Genomic DNA, 19531 nt, shown 5'->3' with positions numbered 1-19531 from the left:
GTATCATACGCTGCTGAAAGAAGTGCAAAAAGTGGTCTGCGTAACAGATCACGTATCATAAGGTGATACGCGTATGGCCTGGTCCCTTACGCGTATCATACGCGTATGTTTCCTCTATACGCGTATCATACGCGTTTCACCAGGGGGGTGCGTTTTTGTTGTCCAATACGCGTATCATGAGATCCATACGCGTATTGGCAGAATCATTTTCAAAATTTTTTTTTTCTATTTTTCATAAATTTTTTCTTTTCTTAACAAAACTGACTCGGCAAAAATAAAATGATAAAACTACTCAAACCTCCCTTGGGTTGCCTCCCAAGCAGCGCTTCGTTTAACGTCGTATGGCTCAACGGGATACCTCATACTCAGAGGAGTTTAACGGATTCAATTGGTCCCCTTTCACCGGGATTGTATGGCTTCAACCTCTGACCATTAACTTTGAAAGTGTCGCCATTCTTCTCATTTTTAAGCTCTATTGCTCCATAAGGAAGTACTTTGTTAATGACGAACGGTCCAGACCATCTTGACCTCAATTTCCCTTGGAACATCTTCAACCTGGAATTAAACAACAGTACAAGTTGTCCCTCCCGAAATTCCCTTTTCTGGATCTTTTGATCATGCCACTTTTTTGTTTGTTCTTTGTAAATTTTGGCATTTTCATAAGCTTGATTCCTAAATTCTTCCAACTCATGAAGTTGAAGAATTCGGGATTCACCCGCTTTGAAAAGATCATAGTTAAGGAATTTGGAGGCCCAGAAGGCTCTGTGCTCGAGTTCGAGTGGTAAATGACAAGCCTTACCGTAAACTAATTGATAGGGAGACATACCTATTGGTGTTTTAAATGCAGTCCTGTATGCCCACAATGCATCATCCAGCTTTACTGACCAATCTTTCCGAGAAGCATTTACCGTCTTTTCTAAGATCTGCTTTATTTGACGGTTGGATACTTCCACTTGCCCACTCGTCTGGGGGTGATATGGTGTGGCTATCTTATGTTTGACATTATACTTCTTCAACAGATTCTCCAAGAGTTTATTTATAAAATGCGTACCTTGGTCACTAATTAAAGCCCGTGGTACCCCAAACCTAGAGAAGATGTTATGCCTCAAGAATTTCACCACCACTTTAGCATCATTTGTTGGTAATGCCACAGCTTCTACCCACTTTGACACATAATCAACCGCAACCAATATGTAATTCTTACCAGATGATGGCGGAAAGGGTCCCATAAAATCAATTCCCCAAACATCAAACAGCTCCACTTCTAGCATGGAGTTTTGCGGCATCTGATTCCGCTTTGTAATGTTACCTATTCGTTGGCACCTATCACATTCTCGGACTATAGAGTTTGCATCCTTGAATAGCGACGGCCAGTACAAACCCGACTGGAGGAATTTTGCTGCAGTTCTATCTCCACTGAAATGTCCACCATACTCCAAATTATGACAAGCTTTCAGAATGTCGGCTTGCTCTCTTTCTGGCACACATCTTCTGATCAAACCATCCACTCCCTTTTTGTAGAGAAATGGATCATCCCATAGGTATAACCTGCAATCATAAAGAAACTTTTTCTTTTGGTGAGAATTAAAGTCATCAGGTATAACCCCACCTACCACATAATTCGCGTAGTCAGCAAACCATGGTATCTCCTGAACAGCAAGTATTTTCTCATCAACGAATGTGTCCTTAATAGGATGTTCCTCCTCAGTCTCTTTGATTGGGGACATGCGAGATAAGTGATCCGCGACCATGTTCTCGCACCCCTTTTTGTCTTTGATTTCCAAATCAAACTCCTGAAGGAGGAGGATCCATCTCAAAAGTCTCGGCTTTGATTCCTGCTTAGCAAACAAATACTTTAAAGCAGCATGATCAGTATACACAATGACTTTTGAACCAAGAAAATATGATCTAAATTTGTCAAAAGCGTAAACCACGGCCAACAACTCCTTTTCGGTAGTTGCATAATTCATTTGGGCCGGGTTAAGGACATGACTAGCATAATAAATCACATGCAATAATTTGTCCTTTCTCTGTCCTAGGACAGCCCCCACAGCAAGGTCACTTGCATCACACATTATTTCGAACGGCAAGGACCAATCGGGGGCGATTACAACAGGTGCACTGATCAACTTACTCTTTAAAGTTTCGAAAGCTACCATGCAGTTTTTATCAAAATTAAATTGCTTATCCTTGACTAGCAAATCAGTCAATGGTTTGGCGACTTTTGAGAAGTCTCTGATAAACCTGCGATAAAAACCTGCATGACCCAAAAAACTCCTTATCCCTTTTTCATTCACAGGAGGTGGGAGGTTAGCTATCACCTCCACTTTGGCTTTGTCCACTTCAATTCCTTTGTGGGAAATTTTGTGTCCTAGCACAATTCCTTCCTGCACCATGAAATGACATTTCTCCCAATTGAGAATAAGGTTAGTTTCCTGACATCTTTGCAAAACCAGAGACAAGTTAGCTAAACAATTATCAAAAGAAGAACCAAACACAGAGAAATCATCCATAAACACCTCCATATACTTCTCAAGCATGTCGGAGAATATAGATGTCATACACCTCTGAAAAGTAGCTGGGGCATTGCACAACCCAAATGGCATCCGTCTATAAGAGAAAATACCATAAGGACATGTAAATGCAGTCTTTTCCTGATCTTCCGGGGCTACAGCAATTTGGTTGTATCCCGAATATCCATCCAGAAAGCAATAATACTCATGACCTGTAAGTCTTTCTAACATTTGATCAATAAACGGGAGAGGAAAATGGTCCTTTCTTGTTGCAGTGTTCAGTCTTCTGTAATCGATGCATACTCGCCACCCTGTTACTGTGCGAGTTGGGATCAGTTCATTCTTTTCATTTAAAATTACTGTGGTTCCTCCTTTCTTTGGGACCACATGCACTGGACTCACCCACGAGCTGTCAGAAATGGGGTAAATCATCCCCGAATCTAACAACTTTACAACCTCTTTCCTTACCACTTCTTTCATTGCTGGGTTTAACCTCCTTTGTGGTTGCACTACTGGTTTCTGATATCCTCCATTAGTATCTTATGCATGCATACTGTGGGGCTAATACCTTTCAAATCCTCAATAGTCCACCCAATAGCACTTTTATGCTTCTTTAGTACCTGTATCAACTTTTCCTCATCTATGGCATTTAGCTCAGAACTGATAATAGCAGGATAATTTGTTCCAGATCCTAGAAAGACATATTTAAGATTTACAGGCAATTGTTTTAATTCAAAATTTATACCTGGTTTACTACCCTTTTCATTTTCTAATTCTGGTGAAGATCTCAGATCCTCCCACCGGCGTGGTTTGGATTTCATCCAAAGAGGTTGTGTATCCAGCATGGCAAGCACTTCTTTTTCTTTTTCATCATCATTCTCTTCAATCTCTCTGACCGACAGACTAAGAACTCTTTCCAATGGTAATTCAGGAAACTTTCTTTGCATTGTGCTAGTTACCATTTGATCAATTACTTCCACAGAGTGGTTTGTACACATCTCCTCTTTATGTTTCATAGTATCTCGGACATCAATTCTGAGCTCTTCATCATATACCTTTAGGGTCAAGGTACCTCCCTCAATGTCTATCATGCATCTACCTGTTTCTAAGAAAGGTCTGCCCAGAATCAGAGGTATCTCTTCATCTTCTGGCATTTCCAAAATTACAAAATCAACAGGAAAAACAAATTTATCAACTTTGACCAGAACATCCTCAACTACCCCAAAAGGTCTCTTAACTGAGTGGTCAGCAAATTGAAGTGTCATTCTGGTATCTTGAACATTTCCTATCCCTAGCTTCATGTAAATAGACAAAGGCATAAGGCTAACACTAGCCCCCAGATCAATCAGTGCCCTTTTAAAAGACCTGTCTCCAATGGTACACGGGATGGTCACAAAACCTCTATCTGGCTTCTTTACTGGAATCTTCATACCCTGCAAAATAGCACTACAAGTTTCAGTTAGTATAACAGAGTCAGTGTCAGTGGTGCGCTTCTTGGAGATGATGTCTTTCATGAATTTCGCATAGATATGCATCTGCTCGAGTGCCTCAGAGAATGGAATATTGATTTCTAATTTCTTGAACAACTCCATGAATTTCTGAAAATTTTTCTCATCTTGCTTCTTCTTTTTGTTTCTTTGTGGGAATGGAAGCTTAATGATGGGTTTTGGTTCAGGTAGCTTTTCTTGTACCACCGGCAGTGTCACACTTTCTTCCTCAGGTGGTGTCTTGTTTTCTAGGATTTCCAGGTCCACTTCACACAATTTATCTTCTTCTTCATCCTTCTTCTTAAGGTCTTCAACAGCTTTTCCGCTTCTTGTTGTTACCGCACTCACATTATTGTGCTCCCTCGGATTTGTCACTGTTGCACTAGGTAATGCGCCTGGTATTTGGGAATTTGTTATCTGTTGTGCTATCTGACCCAGTTGAATCTCCAGATTTTTAATGGATGCATTGGTGCTTTTCTGATTATTCCTGGTTTCCTCCTGAAATTGCATATTATGAGTCGCTATCTTCTCTATAGCAATCTCCCAATCCGCTTTCTTCGGTACCTGTTGCTGATAAGGTTGCTCTTGGTACGGTGGTTGTTGTTGTGGAGGTCCTTGGTTCTGAATATTACCTTGCTGATCTTTCCAAGAGAAATTAGGATGATTTTTCCACCCCGGATTATAAGTATTTGAGTAGGGACTATTCTGCCTCAAGTAATTGATAGCTTGCACTTGTTCTGCGGTTGCAACACAATGCATGGTAAAGTGTGGTCCACTACAAATCTCACAATTCATGGTCGGAACCGGTTGAACTTGAGCCACAGTCTGGGTACCTAAATTCATAGCTTTCAATCTTCTTTCAACCTCAGCAGCAATTTGGTCTTCCATTTTCACTACCTGATTTGCTAATTTCAAGTCAATTTTTCCCTTCGGCTGATTCACAATACGGTCATATAATTCCAAATGCTCATTTGCTGCAATAGCTTCGATGATCTTTTTGATACCGGTTGCTGTTGAAAAATTAGATGAGCCACCAGCAGCTGTATCAATAAGTTGCTTAGTTTTCATTTTCAGCCCGTTTACAAAATTCTGCATTTGTTCAGTTTCATCTAGATTATGTGTAGGACATGCAACTAAACATCTCTTGAATCTTTTGTATGCATCTCCAAGTGTCTCTCCGTCTTTCTGTTTGAAATTCACAATGTCATATCTCTTACCGATATACACAGAAGCAGGAAAATACTCATTCAAGAATGTTGTTTCCATTTGTTGCCAAGTAGTAATGCTTCCTGCGGGTAGGGAATAGAACCATTCCTCAGCGTCCTCAGATAATGTGAATGGGAACATGACCAATCTCTTTGCCTCTTCAGAATGCCCATCAATTTTCAATGAGGTAGTCATAGTCAGAAACCTCTGCAGATGCTTGTTTGCATCCTCATTGATCTTTCCTGCAAAAGGTTTGCTTTCTAACTGGCGGATAGTTGAGGGATGTAACTGGAAGTGAGCAACATTAACAGGTTGGTTAACAATGGTCAACCGCACTGCTGGGTTATTCTGTCTGCCATAATCACCTAAAAGTCTTTCCGCTGGGGGTGGGTCTGCAGCCATATTTTCAGTGTCTGGATGTGAAGCTGTGTCTGACTCAGATTTTTCGGAGTGAACAGAAACTGGAGTGACAGGTGTGGCCGGTTCTTCGGTGTCAGAGTTGACCAGTTTCTTTCTTCTAGCTTCTCTGAGCTTTTTGCGCAATGTTCTCTCTGGTTCTGCGTCAAAATAAAAATCAGCTGAGGCCTTACCTCGCATACACAGATTAGACAGAAGTTAGTTATAATAATAATAACAATAAAATTAACAATAAATAAAATTTTGGATGCAGAGCAACAAAATTCTAATTGAAAATAAATTAATAAACTCTACTATCTTTGGCAGTCCCCGGCAACGGCGCCAAAAACTTGATGAGTAAATAGCAAGTGTACTATTTTTCTCACTGTAGTAATAAAATGGAAATTTCCCCGTTTGTCGATCTCAAGGACTGCTTGACGATACAGAGTTTGTAGATTGTTTTAATTAGACAAAAGCCTTTGGTTTTTTGTGTTGTGATTAATTATGCTATTGATTGCAAATAAATAAAACAAGTAAAAAGGTTGATCGAGATACAAATGAGGGAAGATTGTTAGGGTTCGGTGAATGAAACTTCCTGTAACAGATATAATTTATGAAGGCTTAGACAATATTCCTTTCAAATTAATTCCGGTCCTCAAGGGTATCTATTCCTAAGTCCTTAGTGAACAGACCTTTGATTATGTAACCTAATTACTATGTCCATAAATAATTAAGTTCATACTCAAGCCTTCAAATATCAAGAATTACCGGTTAGATAGAAAATCCCTAGTCCTAGGTTATTTTTACTATCCAAAGTTCTTATCCAGATCAATGAACAACAACTGTCCCGCTTAAACTATTCATAATAATTATCATTCGTTGGTCCGACGAATAAAGCATAAAGAATGGTAATAAGAACAAATCAATGGAAAAGAATAAATAATCAATGCATTCATAAACATCAAATCTGTCACATTCAGAATCAGGGTCACCCCCTAGCAATGGGGGTTTTAGCTACTCATAATCGGAATAAAAACAAAGATTAATATTGTTGTCATTACAGAATTTCGTGAGGAATCAATCTTCAATCGTCGGAAAACTCTTGAACATATGAATCCGTTGATATTCGTTGAGTCTCCAGCTCTCAAAACGCGTCTCTTTTCTCTCCAAAAACGTCCAACCTTCGGAAAATCGTATTCTGCTTTCTTAATAGCCATTCAGTTAGACTTTTCCTGATTTTGTGCTCCATACGCGTACTGCGCTGTCCCATACGCGTATTGCACTGTCCTATACGCGTATTGGGCGTAACACAGTCTCTGATACGCGTATTGCCCAGCCTGGTACGCGTATTGCCCAGAGTGATACGCGTACTGCCCAAATTGGTACGCGTATCACCAGAAGCTTGTATTTTGGTTGATTTTTCCTTCCCTCTGGTCATTTACGTATGCTACGCGTACTGGGAAGGTCCATACGCGTATCATGTAAGGCCATACGCGTATGGATAGCAGGTTCTCCAAAAAATGACTTTTTCTTCCGTTTTCTTGCTCGGGCTCGATTTCTCATCTGACGTTTGATTCCCTGAGCTTCCAAACTAGCTTTTTACCTGATTTATTCACGGTTAAATAGTGGAATGTCTAGCATAAATGGTGACTGATCAGTCAAAATCAATTCAACAATGTTTCATTGCAAACCATCAATTCGATTTCACAATCGCTCCGACTTCAAACCATTTTCATAATCCAAATTAAAACATTTTCACTAATGCAAATACCCGATTTAACGTCAAGTACTTCCTCCGTGCAATTCAATCTTTCATGATTCAAACACAACGTTATACCTTTTATTAATAAAACACGAAAGAAGAAGGTTCTTGGATTCTCGTATTCCTTGAATCTTTGAATGAATGCTCTTGAGGCACACGCCTTTGGTTAGTTTTTCATTCACACTTTCATTTCTAAGAAACCTAATCTAAACTTGGGCGAAAGGAGGGGCCATTAGAGTCTAGCATTCTGATGGAATCTTTAAACAATCATTTGAAAGTTCATCCTCCATCAAACAATTTTATTAGTACATTGAATTAAAAAGGTATTATTGGAATCTAGCATTCTAGTAATATCCCGATTAATTGGTCTCGAGGCTCACGTCTCATTCACATCAAATTTTCGTCATTCTCCTAAAATCATTCAACACAACTTGAACATAATTTCTCGCCCCCGTGCGATCAAAAACTTCTTTTCAGAATTTTTTTTGTCCAATCCTTTCTAACACTTACAAACTTGCGCTTAAGCCTCCACCGCGAGTAAGCAAGCCATGTTTTACCGTTAGAATGTGATCTAGAAACGTATTTAACCATAACACACTCTAATCAAACTCAAACCTTTTTTCTCGCCCCCCGTGTGATTAAAACCTATTTTCCATAAACGAACAATATTTAGTCCTTTCTAACGCGTATACAACAAGCTCTTAAGCCTCCCATGTGGGATCATACAGCTAAATGTTTAAACTGCTAGAATACGATCAAACAAGATTCCTTCTACCGCAAAACAAACAAATACTAAGTCTCCCATCTACGAGCAAATAAGCCAATGTTTAACCATTAAAATGCGACCTAAATATTCGTCCTCTAAAATCAATCAACCAACACTCCTATCTACCACGAACTACGTAGCTTTGAGTTCTCCATGCACCTGAAGATACTGTCGCACCTCGAAAAAATGTGGGGATACGACATCAAAGCGAAGCGCGATCGCACGCTCGCAATGATGGACTGAACAGAGTCGCCACCGAACTTTAATTATTCCTAAAAAGGAAAGGGGAAATATCGATAAAACAAAAGATAAAAGAAAAGGATAAGATATGGTCATCGCGACCAATATCCGGGTTTGGGAGTCGATTATGCAAGGGGAATGTATTAGCATCCCTCACGTCCGTTGTACTCAACGGGAACCATTAGGTCAGTTGTGTGCGTTAGTGTTAATTAAAATATTAGGCTTTTCAAATTATTAGGTGGGAAAGAATAAATAGAATCAAAAGAAAAGAGAAGATGTTTTTGGTTTTTTTAACGAAGGACTAAACCTAAGTTTTTTTATTAGTGGGCCTGACAAGATTTACAAATCCTGCTCCTACGTATCTCAAAAGAGAAATCAAGGCTTACGTAGTTCTGGGTAGAAAAATGTTTGTTTGTTGGTCGATTTTAGCGAAAGCTACTTTGTGTCAAATCGATGAAAACATTGTTGGACTACCCAAAACAGGTGGAAAAACATTGCCTTGCATTGTTTTGAAACAAAGTACCTTTCGTTTGAGAAAAGGTTTGAAGGGTGGATCGCACGGCGGCGAGAAAAGAAATTGATTGGTTTGATGTGTTTTGAATAATGGCGAGAACTTGGATGAGCGAGATATACATCTCGAATCCTAATCTCAGGAGTGCGTGGTATACACAACGTTCCATTTCCATCTTATTTGCAAAAATATTTGATCAGAATTAAGTGTTTTGAATTCGATTGAGAAAAGATTTGAAAAAACCGCATTGACAATTTTAAATGATGGCGAGAGTTAAGATTGACGAGGCATACGTCTCGAATCTTAACCTCAGGAGTGCATGGTATACACCATGTTCTATTTCCACCTTTATTGAGAAAGTGTTAAATAAGAATTAGGTATTTTGAATTTTGTTGTGAAAAATGACTTGACCCTAGATCAAGTATTGATGGACGTTCAAGAGAAATTTTTGAATGAGTGTCTGAGAGAAAACAAAGTGGATAAACTTGGATGATGGCGAGAGCTAAGATTGGCGAGATATACATCTCGGATCCTAGTCTCAGGAGTGCGTGGTATACACCACGTTCCACTTCCATCTTATTGAAAAAAGTCTTAACTATAAATTAATATTTTTTGAGTTTTTTATTATGAAAATGGCTTGATGTTGGATCAAGCATTTGATGAAAGTTTGAAAGGAATGGAATAAAATGAGAGGAAGAAAAGGATTGATTTGTTTATTGAGAAAATACTCGACATTGGATCGAGTCTTATTTTTGATCTTTTTGAAATTGCTGATTTTATTCTTGTGTTAGTAGCTAACTAAACAGTCAAAGAAATAAAACAGTAAAATTATTACACATCGGGGGAGTGGGGTACATTTTGTCAAATGGGGACTCAAAATACTGGAATAATTAAATCGGACCCAAACAACAAATAATGCAATTCATGATTGTAAGTGCAAGCGAACTGTCTCATTGTAAGAAGGCCCAAGAGTAAGCCATGTGAAAATAACACAACAAGTTATATTTACAAGACACTTAAAAATTAAATCGAAAAAAGGATAGAATCGGGATTTGCACGGATGGAAATTGAGGAACACACAAAACCTAAATAATGTGCTCAAAGCCAGTTTGTACATATTCACAACAGTTGAAATGTCATATGCGATTAATCGAAACGCGGCGAAATACTATCAATATATCGATAAAAATAATCATGGATAAATAACAAGAAAATTGTCAAATCCATAAATTAAAAATCGATGTTTAACATTAAAATCAACAAGTGTTTTAAAAAAAAGAGAAAAAATAAAAATAAAAAATAAATAAAAGATTTAAAATAATAGAAAAAAAATGGTAATAATAATAAAAACTAGTAGAAAATAAAAGGTATGTAAAAATGAGAAAACCAAGAATCGAACCCAAAACCTAGGGTTTACTAAAGCACAACTTTACCAACTCAACAAGATAAACATCCTTATTATATAATTTCAGAAGCTAATACATAATATAACAAAAGTCGCACAAAACCTTTTAAATAAAACACAGTTGAAAACCGTAACGATGAATAACCAAAGCTCATGTTGAAAACAGTAACGACGGATGACCAAAGCTTAGTTTTCTTTCCATTTTGAAAATCAAAATTTTAACAGCAAGTTAACATCACAAACAAACAGGAAGTAAATCAAACATGGAGTTCAAAGCATAATCGAAACATGGAAATAAAGCTCGGAAAGGAAGCTAACCGGTTGCGGCGAGTTCGACCGACGAATGTGAGTAAGCCTTGCCTTCAATTCTCTCCTTTTCTTTTCTGAATAGTAGCCGCCAATCCTCTTCAAAATTCTAGGGTTTTTCAGCTCTCTCCTCATGAACAGTGACCTCCTATTATATACCCCTCATCCTCCTTTCTCTCTGCTGTGTTTTTGTTTTTCAGAGTAGTGGGAAGTGTTTGTACGGAAGACGTTTGGAATTTTGTCCTTATTCCAGCTTGTGGTCCCTCTCCCAATTCCTCTTCATTTCGAAAACTTCACCATTGGTAAGAAAACTTTCACCACTGTAACTCACTTGAATATGTGTTTTCTCCCCTTTTTTTTTGGAATTGGACTGATTTTTGTGTGTTTGTGTCGCAGGGGCTTCGACGTGGATTTGGTTTGATCTTTGCAGGGCTACGGTTGTTTTGCTGCAATGACAGTCGTGTGATAACACTTTCCATTGGTGCCGGCAGTCGTGAAGTTTTGAATTTGCTGCTGGGTTTTGGTTGTGTTTGATTCAAAGTCATCAAATATGCCGGCAGTTCTGTTTGCCGCTGACCCACATTCTACTCAACTGTTCCCTTTGTCACCAGTCTATATATGGTTACAGGCTTTGTTTGGCCAATTCCTGTGGATTAAAATCCATGTCACGAATCAAAACTGTATCAGCCCCAGTTAAGTTTAAGCCTTGTCCACCAGCTCTTGCGGGAAGCAAGCATGCAAAAATCGAAGGATCATTATTGAATGTGTCAACTATTGTTTGCCTCTCTGCTACCTGTGTGCTTCCGTCAAGCCGTTTGTAGGTCAACCCAATAACATCCACAGCCCACTCCAATACATCAAGCATGAATGTCCATTGACTAAAGATCAAGACAAGATGGCCACTCTTCTTTAGTGATGGAAGAAGTTCTGCTAGAGCCCGACATTTCGCAGAAAGCATAACGTACTTATCTGAAAGAATCCCCCTTTCTATCATTGATACGATAATGAAGTAAAAGCCGGTGGATGGAGAAGTCGTTGTAACTTTTAAGCTCCTCTATAACTCTGTCCATAGTACATTCAAAGCCAAAAGCAACCAATGGATGTATCTTCCTAGCAAAACGATCTACATCCTCGTCAGTATAAATTCGCCTTATCAACAAAGGACGGTTGGCAATCTTGCGAAACTGAACAAAGTAATTATTTATTTGTCGTCGAGGAAGAAGTTCAAGAACATTTTACGAGTTCAGATCAGAACATTTTGTTAACCGAGCTTGTGAAACAATCCGATACTCCTCCATGGCTTCCCTATATGCATGTTCTTGTTGCTCTACCATCATAACATATTCAACCTTCTGTGTTTTTTTGAATAAGCTGCTGGATTACATCAGATTTCAGACGCCGCAAAATCATTGGCTCTAAGATAGACTTCATACGACTTATTAAATCTATATCTTCAGCACTTAGCAACTTTTTTAAATCAACATCTTCAGAAGCAAGAACGTCAGGCATCATAAACTCCAACATAGACCATAACTCATGTAGGTCATTTTGAAGAGGTGTCCCTGTCAGCATCAAGCGTTGGTTTGCATTTCGAGCAACAGACATCAGATTTTTCCACCTAAAGCTATTTTTGTCCTTTAAAGCATGTGCCTCATCCATCAGTACACAACTCCACTTCCAACGCTTCAAAATTTTACGATCATCCTTCTGCTGTGGGTTGTGCCGTTCGAAAAGTGAATAACACACAAGAAGAACATTAAATGGGGGAGGTAATCCTGCCTTGGATAAGGAGTTTAACTCCTTGCAGTATGCCGTGCGTGCGGGCTCTCTTGTGCTTTTGTGCTGCAAACGGCCAACGGTTAATGTCAATGAGGCGGCGCCTGATAATGATGAGGATGAACACACAACTTGTAATGCGTTATTAAAACCCTAATTATTTGTGTTTACTATTTTAATATTTTAGGATGATTTTATGATGATTTTATGAGTTATTAAAATAATTTATAAAATATTATCAAAGTTATTGGAGAGTTGAATTTGGAGGAAGCATTTTATTTTAAAAATATTTGAAAAAAAAATAATATTTATACATAAAATATGTTTGAAAATAATTTAATTCTTAGTGAAATAATTGATTTACTAATAGTTTTGTTATAATATGGGAATAATAATAATAATAATAATAATAAAAGTAATGATAATTATTATTATTATTATTATTATTAATGTTATCGAATAGTGGATTGTTTTATTTTCTGGAAGAGTGGGACATTTATTTTCTTAAATATTGGGATGTTTATTAATATTATAGCATAATAATAAATAATGTTCTATGAAAATAATGTTTTTATTTAGTGAATATCATCTTAAGAAAATTTTAAAATATTAAAATTGAAGTTTATTTTGTCTTCAATAACATCTTAATAATAATAATAATAATAATAATAATTATTATTATTATTATTATTATTATTATTATTAATGTTATTATTATTAATGTTATTGAATAGTGGATTATTTTATTTTCTCAAATAGTAGGACTTTTATTTTCTCAGATATTGGGATGTTTATTAATATTATAGCATAATAATTATTGAATCAATATCAATTTGATTTTTAAAAAAAATCAATATTACTATAACAGATAGGTTTATATTTTTATTGATTAATCAATATCAATTTGAATTCTAAAAAAAAATCAATATTACTCTAATCGAATGTAAAATATTTCTTGGGACCAAATATGTATTTTATAATTAATTTTTAGTATTATAATTATAATTTATTTTAAGTTCCTTTGTACCGACTAAGTATACATGCATATTGAAACTATAAATATTAAAATGTTTATCTTTTTATTTTTTACTTAATATTAATAAATCTTATTTGTTAATTTATTTTTAGTAATTTACATTTTATTAAATGTTAATTGTACATTGTAAAATATATGTATTGTATTTGAAAGAAATATAGAAGTTTATATAATATTTGCAAAGATTGGGAAGCTTGATTTATATTTCTATTATTTAAAGATGATTTAGTACTCGTTCAAGTAACTTTTAAATAGATATTAAAATAATATTTTATTTCAAGTATCTTTTAAATATATATTTGGAAATAAAAATTATTTGCCTGACTTTTTATTTGTTTTATTTTCTTGTAGATAAATGAAGCAGAATGTAGAGATCATCAAAGTCTTAGCTGAATTTTTACTTGTCTTTGTTAATATGTATAAGTTTCTGGAACGCTTCCTACTTTTATATATTAAAGTTGAAATTATTAACATTCTTGATCTGCAAATAAATAAATCAATATTATTAATACATATGAAAATAATATCACATTTTTAAATATTTTAAAGATTGAATGATAAGAAAACTCTGATTAATCCTTTAAAACATATGTTTAATATTTGATAATCAATTTAAAATATTTGTTGCTAATCAAATAAATGAGCTTTTTAGTGTTTTTGAATGGTTACCAGAGAAGCACACATCTTTCTCTTTCAAATCGGGTCATGAGGTGTTTACTTTCAGTTCTGCAGCAGTAATGCATTCAGATTTTCAGGAGCTGTGAGAAAAGCTATCAAATTTATGTGGAAAATTACGGCACCGTCGAATTTGTTGTTGTTCGAATGACGTTGGAATCTTGATAGATTTCTCACTCAAGATCAATTACTGAAAAGGAGGATTATTGTTAATGATAGAGATAAGTGCTACATGCTTTATTTTAAGGAAGATGAATCGAGAAATCATTTGTTTTGTAGTTGTGATTTCAATAGAAGTTTATGGGCTAAAGTGATTAAGTGGTTAGGTGCAAATACAAATTTATCGGCGGATGATTTCTCTCTGTTTTCATGCAAGCATATTAAGGTGAAGGAAAAGGGGGTACGTAGAATTCTGAGTGTACTTTGGTTGACGACTTAATGGACCATTTGGTTGACGCGTAAAGCAGTTATATTTAAGGCAACTATTTCGAATTTGGAGGAATGTAAGTCCAACATTAAAACCAAAGCTTGGGAGTGGTTAAGGGTTGCTTCAAACTTTGTATCTTCTTCTTGCTTCTTTGATTGGTTCAATGCTCCCCTTTGTTGTTTCAATTAGTGTATTTGGAGTTGTTTCAATTATAAATAATTCAAGTACCCCTTGTACTTGCTTTGTTTGAGTTGAATGGATTCATTACTATATATATATATATATATATATATATATATATATATATATATATATATATATATATATATATATATATATATATATATATATATATATATATATATATATATATATATAAAAGCCTAGAGTAGATAGAATAAGCTAAAATGCAGCCTAAGAAATATTCATACATTTTGAATATTCAAATTTTCATTTTAATTTCCAATTTATTTTTTTAAAACAAACAGAAATATTTAAAAGAATTTTGGGGACCATTAACATTTTTAATTGTTATATTTATTGCATCATTTATAGTTAATAATAATGAATTATTTTTGATTTCCTGTTTTTTTTGGAAATAACCTAAAAAATTTAATAGAATTTTGGAGAGCATTAACATTTTTACTCTAAAAAGTTATTGCATCAATTATAGTAATAAGAATGAATAAATTTCCGGATTATTTTATGTGGAAATAACTCAATTTAAAATTATTTTGGTTCTATTAATATTTTAATCCTAAAATTTAGTGTACCATTATAACTTTTTTTTGTTTGTCACCATTATAGCTAATAATATGTGCTAAAATTTCCAAATTCACCGAGGGTCACCGTTATTCTAATTTAAAAATATTTAGGATAATCTTGTAATTTAATGAGTGAGACCATTTGTTCTTGAGGGTTACCCCTAAGTTAGGGTATAAGAAGTCACTCAAGACAAATAAGTTGAGTTCTAGATACATGGGTTCTTACTAGATCATAAAGATGTGTTTGATTGAGGGTTGATGGATGAGAGAGGAGGAGAGAGAATATTTTTAATTAAATGTGTTTGGTTCAAATTTTAAGAAAAGAGAGGATAAGAGGGAACAAAATCCCTCAAAAACATATTTTCTATGTCCCTCCAAATCCAGGGAATTTGGAGGATAGGGGAGATAATATGATTCTTATTATTTAAATTTATTTTACATTTACTAAAATATCCTCCTATTTATTTTAGTATTACAAAGTTATTCATTTTTTGTATAAGTGCTTCTCTGTAGTGGAGTTTTTTTTTTTTGTCATATTCATGGGTTTATTTTAATTGTTTTTCTCCTTTAATGTAATTCTGTATTTTTATACTTAATATACATTATAATCACTGCACTTTTTTTTTGTTTATTTTTTTCTTCTAATTTTGTTGTGTATTATTGTATTTCCTTTAACATCAAATTTTAAACCATTTAACTTTTTTGTCTATTATATTGTTATTTTCTCTATTTGTTTTGTTAGATTGTTCATCACGATTTAAAAGTTGTTATCAAGACATGCATTAAATAGTGTCGAAGAATTATAATTTGAATCAATTGTACTTGATTTTGTAAATGTTACGTTATAACTTATTTGATCAATCAACGATAGAAATTATGTTTAATTATTTATGCATATTTTATAACCAAAAGATATTTACCGATAAAAATATAAATTATTAATAAAATCTATCCCCTCCCTTTATGAACAAAACATATTTTTAATTAAAATATATCTCTTCCCCTCCCCTTTTGAGCCAAACACACACACACATATATATCAATTTCGGAAATTGTTTCCAATTTTTTTTCAAACTTATCATTATCAATACAATTGAAGTTGCATCTCACATTCTAACCTCAATCAGGTTGAATAGTGGATTATGCACCGAAGTCCCAAAGGAATAAGTAGATATAGTTGGTGAATGTGAGGTTGAAAGAATCTCACCCCAGAGAATTTACGTGCGAGCCATCCATCTATCGACACCTCTTGTGGTAAATTTTAAATTTCGAGGACATAATTTTAATTAAGGGGTAGGGGTGTAATACCCCGTCTCATTAAACCCTTCTTACCTTAAGATTCTATGACTGTTCTTAATAAATTTTAGGATTTTTAAGACTAATGGCATAAATGAAATAGTGGGAATTTGAGAGTAACTTGAAGGGAATTGTGTTTTTGTGCTAAAAGAGTCTAAAAGCCTAAAGTATAAGAGTTTATCTCATTTCTCATCTTTTACATTCAGAACTTAGAGAGAGTTTAGATAAAGGGAGAGGAACACATGGGAATGACAGAAAGAAGAGAGATGAGGCTCCAAGGTTCATACTCATTTTTGCATGCGAAGGAAAGGTAAATATTTCATGTAGAAATAAATAATTGAAGATCATCTAGCTTAAGAGAAGATAGAAGAATCAAGGAATATCATCCTCACCATTCCTTCAAATTTAAAATCTCCAATTTTGCTAAGATGAGGTTCTTGGGCTTTGATCTTGTCGTAGACCAATTAAGGGTTTGCATGTGAGAATTGAGTACTTTAAGTTTTATATTTTTTATGTTCCAATGCTTGAATGTGACTACATGCATAATTGTTATTCATAAATACTTCAAATATGTTTTGGGATGGTGTACGTGGTGAGGAGAGAAAGTGGAAGCTGGTTTGAATGTAGGAAAATGGTGCTTTTAAAATTTGGGCAAGTCTTTAATCGATTACAACTAGTATGTAGTCGATTTTAGCTAGTATATAACTTATTATAGGTAAAACAAAATCGAGTTTTTGAGTCTCTGGATTGTAATCGATTACAACTATTGAAAATTGAATTCTTTGAGTTTTTGGATGAACTATAATTAATTATAAGAATTTTGTAATCAATTACAGCTATTGGAAAAGTGTCAGAACCCCCTTTGCTTGTTTTAAACACGTGAGTGTTAGAATATTATCGAATCTATGATAGTAGAGAACCTTGACCATTGAGAGAACTTATGATTTTTGTAGGACTCTACTAAGATTTTGCATCTCATGTTGTTGTTTATCTTTTCAATTGATTAGGTTTTAGGAAAAAGGAAGGCAAGATAACTTGATGGAAGCGAGGTGACATTCCTTTTAATATGGCTTATGTTGCATATTATTAGTATTTTGTATTTTTGGACATGTTATATTTTGTACGCACATATGATGTATCTTATGTGACTTCATTTACCTATGTCCCTTTTATGCTACTTTGATGCATCCCTATCACCATTTTAATATCCCACTTATAATATTCTATATTTTATCTTGTTGGATATTACAAATTATAGCCTATGTCTAACAATCATAAATCGTCCCACAATATTATTTAACTCCAACATCCAAATTTAGTGTTAGTTCTCTTACTATCAAGATCGATTCCACCAATTCCTTAGATAAGAACAAAAATCATTAAACACAAAATAACATTGAATAACTAAAAGATTAGTTTCATCATAGAAAAGAGATAATTTGATTCACATTATTGGGGATAATTCATCTAAAGGGGCCTAATCTAAAAGAAAAACGCATTCATCCTTAAGGCATTTAATAAGGTAATTGGAAATTATCCATGACCAGTTGTCATACCCCAATTTTGTCCGGGCATTTTAAAACATTCATACATCTGACTTTATTTTTACTTTGCATCATCTCTAAAACATAACATGTCTCTCACTGTTCATAATGCCTAAAATACAATCCAAAATAAATTTTCGGATCTACAGACAGATCGGTTGAACCGTTTGTCAAATGTACATAAAATTGGCGGACAAAAAGTTTCGAAATCAAGCTTGCAAATGCCATTCTTGTTAATCTCCATTTTGCGTAGTTTAACCTGTGTGCTCGTCTTGCTTTTTTGAATACTTTTTGAGCTGCATTTTAATCCGTCTGAGCCTTTTCAATTGAATATTTTTCACTTCAAAGTTGAACAAAAACCTGTATATTTCTCGAGAAGTTTATTTCGCGCTCATCATTTTGGTGCATTCATTTTGATTTCTCGAGCACTTATGCGCTAGACTTTTATTCATGTTCAGTCATTTTACTTTTATTCTTTTGTCAAAGAGTTCAAAATGATTAAATAGAATTTTATACCTTTTCATTTTATTTTTATCATATTAATTTAAGAATTGGTAGATTTTAATTGTTTTAATTCATTTAATTTCATTTAAATTAATTAATACTTCTAGAAGGGACAACTTCAACATTTTAAATGATGTGTTTTTCTTTTACTTTATCTCGACCGTTAAATCGAGATTAGTGAAAGACCCATATTGATTATCCATGTTTGCCTCATTCATCCAATAAAAAAACAGCAATTAAATGAATAGCATTCATATGAAAAATCAGAATAAAAAAAATATTTCTCTCCTTCCATTATTAACATGCCATATGCCCTCATTTGTTTGGGTACTTGTAGTCTTGATCTCCTTCTCATTGGATGTTAAATAGAAGGAGAAGAATTCAACCAATAAGAGCTAGACACGTCCCCATTTCATAGGGGATATTCTCACACATTTTTTAGGCCTTATCCTCACAATGCCACGCGGGTCACTACTGAAAATTCCCAACGGGTAATTTCCTCTCTCATTTTTCACTATAACAAAGGGACAATCTATGAAAAAGAGAGAAATGATAAAAATGAAAATCCATTTTCAGAGACTCATCTTTCCCTCTCTCTCTCTCTCTGAAAAAGGGTGAAAATCCATAAATTTGTTTTCATCCTCTTCTTCTGCAATCAATCGAAAATTACCTCCAGTCCCTCTTCTTCCTTCTCCACTACCATCAACACTTTCCACCAATTATTTCCCTCAAACTTTCACCATGAAACCTGATAACCACCATCTTCCACGACCGCTTCCTAACACTTCAAAACCCATCACCACCGTAAAACAATGATACAATTGTCGCATCCCTTCAAGCCTCCATAACCCACGATAAAACTTTACACTCCCCATTTCCATTAACTCAACACTCTCAACTCTCCCTTTCTCCACCAT

The 19531-nt window shown here is 34.7% G+C and overlaps 1 pseudogene; it reads right to left on the bottom strand.

Moving 5' to 3' along the window:
* Positions 1–10947: 10947 nt before the first annotated feature.
* On the bottom strand, positions 10948–19531 carry LOC127101849 (protein CHROMATIN REMODELING 19-like; annotated as a pseudogene).

This window comes from Lathyrus oleraceus, chromosome 7, assembly GCF_024323335.1.
Source record: "Lathyrus oleraceus cultivar Zhongwan6 chromosome 7, CAAS_Psat_ZW6_1.0, whole genome shotgun sequence".
NCBI lineage: Eukaryota > Viridiplantae > Streptophyta > Magnoliopsida > Fabales > Fabaceae > Lathyrus > Lathyrus oleraceus.
Note: the sequence above shows the minus strand (reverse complement) of the source record. Positions and strands in the feature narration are given on the sequence as shown.